This window comes from Arachis ipaensis, chromosome B04 (assembly GCF_000816755.2).
Source record: "Arachis ipaensis cultivar K30076 chromosome B04, Araip1.1, whole genome shotgun sequence".
NCBI lineage: Eukaryota > Viridiplantae > Streptophyta > Magnoliopsida > Fabales > Fabaceae > Arachis > Arachis ipaensis.
Genome location: NC_029788.2, coordinates 36,431,770 through 36,441,080, shown reverse-complemented (window position 1 = coordinate 36,441,080; position 9,311 = coordinate 36,431,770).

The following is a 9,311-nucleotide window of genomic DNA, read 5'->3' as shown; positions in this document are numbered from 1 at the left end:
TATATAGACTTTTAAAGTAAAAGTTTGAGACTAAAATGACCTATTATGTTTATTTTTTATCTTTTTTTATCTAAATAGGTCATTTTTAACCTAAAAAATTAATTTTGAATTAAAATATTAACTCTGGGCTAATTTTTTTTATCTTTTTAATAGTTTATTGGATTAAAAGTTGAGATATTTTTGTTAGTATTTAATATATTTAAAATTGAATTGTTAAAAAAGTTGTTAAAATCACTTAAAAAAAAGAAAACAAATTAAACAGGCTAAACGAGTTAGGGGTTACAATGAGTAGGGTAAGGTAGGATTTGGAATTAACTCTAATTTTACTCGCAAATTGAGATTTTTATATAAATTCAATCCTAACTTACCTGCTAGTTGAGATTTTTAAATATCTTATTTTTATGGATCTGCTTTTAAAATTAAATATCCATTATTTAAGTAGTTAAATGGACTAATTTGATGAACTCAGTACATTTTAACAGTCCTATTAACGTGTAACTAGCATAATTTGCAAATGATAGTTTTGTTTTGCTTAAATAAATTAAAACAATAATTAAACAAACATTATGTGTAGGAGAAGAATAAAGTAAATTTATTCTAATTTAGAAAAAAAAAACATGGGGTGGATCTCCCCGATTTATGTGATAATCAGGTGAATTTTATCCAATTTTATTTCTAACCGTTCCTGCCGCACTTGATTTTTGTACCCCTCTCACTATAAAAACCATTTGATGCATTCAACAATTTAACTCACCAAATTTCTCCATTTTTATCTTATTTTCATTTCTACTATCTTGTCATTGTTATGATTAAAGCAAAATGTCTCAAGTACTTTTTATGTTAATTCATTACAAGGGAGAAAATTTAAGATGTCAAAAAAGATCTATCATATTTAATCTATTGAACCAATGTTTGTATTTCTTCCAATTAAAATGTATTGCTTAACAAGTTTGAAAATTTTCTTTCAACATACAATAAGTTAACAAAATGTGAAATAAGTGAAAAATTTTTTACTATAAATATTTCATGAGTTTGTCTTTATTTTAGAATGTAACGAGTCCTTCCTCGGAATGGTCATCAAACTCGGCAATTCGAAGATTGGGCCATCCTCACGGCCCAAAGACGGATCAATAACTTCCAATATTTTAACCCAACATTTGAATTCAAATACTTCCCTTATCTTAGCCAAATAAGATAAGATGATGACAGCCCAAACTAGCTGAAGAGAGAACTTTTGCGTGGTCTAGAAATTCGCAGATAAATCCTCGTTGCAGATATAGCTTCTAAACCAACAAAAGTCATTTCTTACAAATATTTTGGTTGTCACAAGTAACAAACCCCTTTGAAATTGATAACCGAAGTATTTAACCTCGGGTCGTCTTCTCAAGGAATTGCAGGGAGGTGTTCTTTGGCTCAAAAACCATGTTCCAAATACAACTTCAAATAAATTTAACACAAAAGTTTTAATTTAAATTAGTGAAATACTATAAAAATTTCTTGAAAAAGAAAATATTACTTCAACCAAGTAGTAACTAAATGCGTAAAATCAAACAAACATGCAATTAAATATGCAAATGCAACAATGAACAAAAAAAAAAAAAAGAAAATAGAGTATTGGTGTTGGAAAAAAGGTAACTAACCCCTGGAAGTTGGTATCGACCTCCCACACTTAAAGATTGCACCGTCCTCGGTGCATGCTAAGATGTACAAGTGGACGGGTTGCTTGAACTGATACTTTCCAAAGATTGTGCAGGTGGACTTGTTTGTCTTCCTATTAAGAAGCTTTTCCTCTCCCTTCGTGGTGGCTGTAACACCCTAACTACCAAAGTTCACGCTTCCGGCTATGCGACTCTGATAGCTCGGACATTACGACAACTTTTATACTATTTAATACTAAAATATGAGCCTGTTTGAAACTTTAAACCGCAATACCGCTCCCAAAAATACTTTTGCTATACAACGTACATCCATGCATACCATACAACGTACAGAAACTCATAAAGAGTACATATATATATATATATATATATATATACATACATATATATAAATATTATTACAAGCATAATCCAATACAATTCCTCATAACTAAAACAATACAAAGCATCACATCAACAATTAAATAAGCTCTTCGTAACTTCTGCGCCCATATCCTGAAAGGGGAAAAATGTAGGGGGGTGAGAACATCATCCTCGAAAGGGTTCTCAGTAGAGGGTTTTTGGGAATTACTGTAATAGGATACATAAAGATAACCGCACCAGTGATTAATAACTGTCTTATGCCTCTTTTCAAAAACAACAGTTTTCAATAAGGTAAAGTCGGAAATCTTTTCTGAAAGAGGAACCGTTCAATTCTCAAAAACACCAAAAGCCTTTCAAAAAGGTTTATCTATGCTGAACCAAAATAGCCATTCATATTTTTCTAAATCAGAAACACAAAACCGAAATCAACCATCGGTCCATCTCAATCTAACCACGGCCCTAGGCCCAAACAATCCAACCATCAACCAAATCACCACAATCCAACAGAGTCCCAATTGCAAACACAGATAGGAAGTTCAAGCACAAACAAACAGTTACAGCAAGTAGAACAATTAGCAGTTAATCACAAAGGCAAACCAAGTACAATATGCACACCCAAACAATGTCACATAGATGCATATGATGCATGCCTGTCCCTAGTGGCTGATGATATCATCTGTCGGTTATATAGCCAACTCGACACGTCCTGGTAGCTATCCATGGACAGAAACACCCATCGCGGAGCAAGTAGGTTTGAGTACAACCCCATTGCTACTACCCGCTCAACCCAGAGCCAGTGGAATAACCACTACTGCGGCTACTACCCAGGCGGGTGTTTAAAAGCTCAACCTGGAGCGAGTGGAATCACCACTACTACCGCTACTACCCAGGCGTCACAGTCTCTAACCTGGAGCAAGTGGGACGAACCACAACCCTTGTCGTATACACATCACGTCTTAAAGAACTAACGCATCGCGTTACTACGTCTACAAGTCGCACGTGATATCAAAACAATTCTCGAGTCTACTCAGAAGGACACAAGATTTAAAAAGGAGAGTCAAATGTCAAGGATAGTACTCAAAGATTTGAGAGAATGTATCCAATTTCAAATAAACAAGGACACTCGAGCAATGAAGTTTGCTAGACTCAATTCAATTGACAACTTCAAAGATAACCCTTGGATAAAAGAAATTCAATAGGTCCAATAAGAAGAATCAGCACATTAATTTGAACCAAATTCAAATTGGGTCGAAGAATTATGAGGTTTACAGAAGAGAATATTTCAAACCCAAGACAAGGCTCACAGAACTCAAGAGCATAATTAAAATACTTTCGAATACATTGCTCTTAAAAGAATCGAAAACTTGCAGAAAAACCACTTCGCAGTCTGAAAGAGAAGTTAAGTAACAACATCCTTCAAAAGAGTAACAAAAGCATAAATGTGGCTTTGCTTTTAATACGCTTTCATGTTGAAGTAGATCATGTAGAGTTTTAAAAATAAAATGCACACAAGTTTGGCTAAGAGCTAAAATATTTCCTCAAATATTTTAGAAAGATAATTAGGTGCACAACTTAACCAAAGGCAATCATAAAACTCAGAAAAGAAATCAAATGCTTATTCAAAAATTCTCAAAGTTCATATTCAAACAAGTGTGTATAAAATCATGGCAAAGACGAAAGAGAAAATTAAACTCTTTTTAGAAAAGAAACTCCGAAGTAAAAATTTGCTTACAATTTGGTAAAGGAAATAAGTGGTGCGTTACAAACGGACAGGTTTCCATTAAACCACGAAGCTATTCAAAACTTCATTTAAAATAGCACATGCCAACTTAAAATCAACTTTGTCAAAATTGAACAATGGTTTCAATATCCATCAAGCAATAACCTTTTTTTATAACCTTTCAAACAAGACTAAGAGTTTATAGAAATTTCGGCAGCACCTCCCCTAAAACTTGGACTTTTGCCACCCGGTTTCCGAAGTAAAAATTTGCTTACAATTTGGTAAAGGAAATAAGTGGTGCGTTACAAACGGACAGGTTTCCATTAAACCACGAAGCTATTCAAAACTTCATTTAAAATAGCACATGCCAACTTAAAATCAACTTTGTCAAAATTGAAAAATGGTTCCAATATCCATCAAGCAACAGAAAATAAATTCCGTTTAATATTTCTTCAAAGAGGATTCAAAACCCATTTAACCAAGGCTCAAAACAAGACTCCAAAAGTGTTCTTGAAATCACCATCTCAGAAGAACATCCAAATAGTTTAAGATGTATTAAAAAGGAGTCAAGCCATACTAGAAAGGATTTTAAATTAAAATAGTCCAAACAAGATCCACTAGACATGAAACATCAAACAAGTTTTAAATTGATCCAAAAGAATACAAAAGTCATAGAAAAAGACAACTCAATCATTTGTAATTTCTCAAGGATAAAATTCTTGACTAATAACTCTTGTAGAGATAATGAGAGAATAAACAATGCACTAACTTGAAACGAATCAAACTGACTCACATAAGGATGAAATCCGCAAGAGAGGACAAACTAAGATCAATGGTAATGTTTATAAGATGTAAAAGATTAGTTAAAAACAGAGTCACGTATGACATTCATAGAGGTGAAAAGCTTAAGAAGGAACGAGTTCGTTCATAAGAAGAAAGCTATGAGTCCAACATTTTCAAAAGAACAACAATGGCATCAACAATGTAGTATGTTAAACCGAACTCAAGTTAAAAATAATTTAGGTAAAGTTTATCAACAAAAATCAACCGGAATAAAAGCGAAGAATTCCTTCTTCCCAGAATTTCGAAAAATGCCCAAATGCATAATCAGATAAAGGCGTGCGATGGAACTATAGTAAAATTACTAGAAAGTCAAATTGTATTTTAAGTAGGTGCAGTTCTATAGACTAGTAAAAGTACGGCCGAGGTATTAGGAGTAAATAATTGTCAAACTGTATAAGAAATCTTCAAAGTTCATATATAGATAAGTATGTATCTAATCAACAGCAATTTTTATAAAAATCTCAAAATTGACTGTAATCACTGTCAAATAAGAGGAAAACTGAATCAACAAGTTCTCTAAGAATGAACTCGGAATCCGGAGTTAAAAGTCACATCACATTAAGACAAGTTCAAGGCTATATCAAAGAATACTTGAATCAAGAAGAACTCAAACAAAGGAAGGTAGGTGCAACAAGGATCTCAAACAAGCATATGCACTTAAGATCAAACAAGAATGCATGTGGATAGAGGAATAGAGTGGAACATCAAACTACTTTTCAAGGGGATTAGCAAACAAGAACTTCAAGTTAGGATATGAAAGAACAACTCTGATAGCTCGGACATTACGACAACTTTTATACTATTTAATACTAAAATATGAGCCTGTTTGAAACTTTAAACCGCAATACCGCTCCTAAAAATACTTTCGCTATACAACGTACATCCATGCATACCATACAACGTACAGAAACTCATAAAGAGTACATACATATATATATACATACATATATATAAATATTATTACAAGCATTAACCAATACAATTCCTATCCCTCTTACAGAATATATATCAAGATAAAGGCGAGGGTACAATAAACCATAACTAAAACAATACAGAGCATCACATCAACAATTAAATAAGCTCTTCGTAACTTCTGCGCCCATATCCTGAAAGGGAAAAAATGTAGGGAGGTGAGAACATCATCCTCGAAAGGGTTCTCAGTAGAGGGTTTTTGGGAATTACTGTAATAGGATACATAAAGATAACCGCACCAGTGATTAATAACTGTCTTATGCCTCTTTCAAAAACAACAGTTTTCAATAAGGTAAAGTTGGAAATCTTTTCTGAAAGAGGAACCGTTCAATTCTCAAAAACACCAAAAGCCTTTCAAAAAGGTTTATCTATGTTGAACCAAAATAGCCTTTCATATTTTTCCAAATCAGAAACACAAAACCGAAATCAACCATCGGTCCATCTCAATCCAACCACGGCCCTAGGCCCAAACAATCCAACCATCAACCAAATTACCACAATCCAACAGAGTCCCAATTGCAAACACAGATAGCAAGTTCAAGCACAAACAAACAGTTACAGCAAGTAGAATAATTAGCAGTTAATCACAAAGGCAAACCAAGTATAATATGCACACCCAAACAATGTCACATAGATGCATATGATGCATGCCTGTCCCTAGTGGCTGATGATATCATCTGTCGGTTATATAGCCAACCCGACACGTCCTGGTAGCTATCCATGGACAGAAACACCCATCGCGGAGCAAGTAGGTTTGAGCTACAACCCCATTGCTACTACCCGCTCAACCCAGAGCCAATGGAATAACCACTACTGCGGCTACTACCCAGGCGGGTGTTTAAAAGCTCAACCTGGAGCGAGTGGAATCACCACTACTACCGCTACTACCCAGGCGTCACAGTCTCTGACCTGGAGCAAGTGGGACGAACCACAACCCTTGCTACTACCCAGGTATCTCAAACATATATTCATTCAGTTCCAGCCATGGATCAACATCCATCTCAGCCATCCAGCTTAAATTCAAAATTCATAGTCAGCCATACGGCCCATAACTCATTCGGCATTCAGCCATGAATCAATATCATACACAGCCATTCCGGCTCACGGTTCAATCCAAAACCAGCCAATATTCATAATCATACACAGCCATTCCGGCCCATAACAAAACAGCACTTCCACCGTTCAACATCATTAAATTCATAAAACTGGAATTTAAGCCATAAATTACTTTTCTCAAGCCGTTTCACTCTGAAATCAAATTTCAACTCATTTCAGCCTTGGCTTTAAAAATCTCATTTTCTCAAATCATCTCAGGCTCATAAGCCAAATTTACTCAAAGTGAGTCTCCTTTTGAAAACAAAGCCACTCTTGGCATTCTCTTTCCAAAACTTCCAAAACCATGGCAAGTTAAGGATTTATTTCAAAGTATTCAAAATCACTCATCCAACAATGGGATTTTATAACAAAACCATAACCCAAACGCGTCACCGGAACCTCTTCTCTTAAACCGAAATCGCCAACAATCGCAACCTCGGCTCCAAGCCACTCTCGCCGTAACCACAGCAACACTAATCGCGACATATAACAATAGAAACTCAATCTTATAGCAATTGATGCCGCAAAACCTTTGTGTATAATGACAAAATAGTAACTAGAGAGCTTTCAAATCGAAAACGCTTACCAAACCGAAGGAGGAACGGCTGAACCGACACGGCAGTGGTCTCCGAACCGGCTCAGCGGCAGCTCCGGCAGCGACCAGAAGCTCCGGTGGATCAACTATAAAAGCCACGCAGCATCAAAACCTCCTCAATATCCAAAATGACCGAAACCACAAATTAAACGCTTACTGGCAGAGTTCTCCGGCGACGGAAGAGGCAGTTTCCTCCACTCTCCTCCATGATCAACCACGATGGAGGTGGAATCTGGCAGAGGCGGCGGTGGTTCCGACGGCGGCGCGGCTCCATCACCAGTGACCGAGGAGCGTGACAGAAGCGTTTCCCCACTCAATGGCGCTCTCTCCTTCGAACCGGATCGGAGCAGACAGTAGTGGCGAGTTGGCAGCTTCGAACAGCAAGCCATGGCGATGAGGGACTTCAGTGGTGGTGGAAGGACAGCGGAGGGCCCGCGACGGCGGAGGCACGGCGGCAGAACAAGGACCCCCTTTTTCTGCCGATCTCTCTCTCCCTCCTGCTCGAGCATCTCTCTTCGACCCTCCATGGATGGCGAGGACTCAGACTCCGCAGTGAGGAGGACTACGACGCGAGCATCACGGTGGCGGTCGAAGTCCAGCCGCAACGGGAACCAAGCACCGCGGCGGTCCTACCCGCGACGGTGACGGCGACAGCTTCACCTCCTCCGCGCGCACCCCTTTTTTCTTCGTCTGTGGTGGTGAACGGCGAGCAGCTTGGCGGCAACGACAAGGCCCACCGATGCTGGCTCGCCCCTCCCTCTTCTCTTCCCCTGACACGACTCAGACTCCCTCTCCCTTTTCTGTTTATGTTTTCCTTTTCCATCATGGAAAAGAAACGCTGCTGCTGCTGAGTTAGGAAGAAAGGGGTTTTCGGCTGCAGCTGGAGCATGGGGAAACAATGGGTTACCGGGTCATGGGTTAGGGTTTTAGGGTTAGGGCTTCATTTTCAAAAATTAGGGTTAAGGGCATGGGCATTTTAGTAATTTCACTTAAAATCGGGAATAATATAGTAATTGAAACCCAAATTAAATCCAACATTATTTGTACATAGAAAATACTATTTGCTCATCAATTTCACAAATTATTTTCAATAAAATGCCCAAATCTAAAAATTAGAAATAATATGCTTAATTTCTTCATTTTCCAAAATAGCAGTAATAATATTTAAAATATTACTTATCTAATCCAATTCATATAAAATCCTTATTATTTCATAACTATCAACCTTATACTTTAAATATAGAAAATAATCCAATAATTATAAAATTGGATAATAACCATAACTTATCTCAAATCCAATAAATCAAAACTTGCCTTAATTATCTTTAATAAAATAATCTCTGAAATTAAGGCTATAAATAACTGTAGGATTTGAGACTTGATCATAGTAAGACTTTTCAAAGATTCTGGGTCTTACAGTGGCCATCCTGAAAGAAGAGGGAAAAGAAGAAAAGTAATCCAAAAATAAAGATAGAAAATAAATAAAATATGGGTGTTAATGCCAGATAATAAGGGTCTCAATTATATGGTAGCTACAACATGCAAGTGAGAAAACAGTAGAAGTACATGGCAAATCAAGGGTGCAAAAATTTACAACAATGAGGAAGAGAGTGCAAGATAATATAAATTATTGTCAATGCAAAATTAATACAAATATCATAAAGATTAGCATTGACTTAAATAATATTACCCAACAGTGTAAAACAAGTCACTGAGCACCAAAATAATACCAAAAAAGACACAACAGTTGAATATGAACAAGTAACACCAATGGAAAAATAATAAATTTAGAAAAGAAAAGAAAAATATGCACAAAATTAAAATACATAGAATGAAATATGCAAATAAATTAAGAAAAATAGAATGAAGATGAAAAAGAATGAGAAGTGAAAGAAATAAAGTAAGAAAGAAAGAAGAAAAAAGAAAAGATAGGAGAGATTAGGATTAGAAAAGAAAAAACAAAATAATTGGCGCTGATCTGGATAAGTTGTGCGGCGCAGGCGACGCGGACGCGGTCGCGTGGTGTGCGATAAGGTCAGGTGATGCGGACGCGTGGGTCACGCGA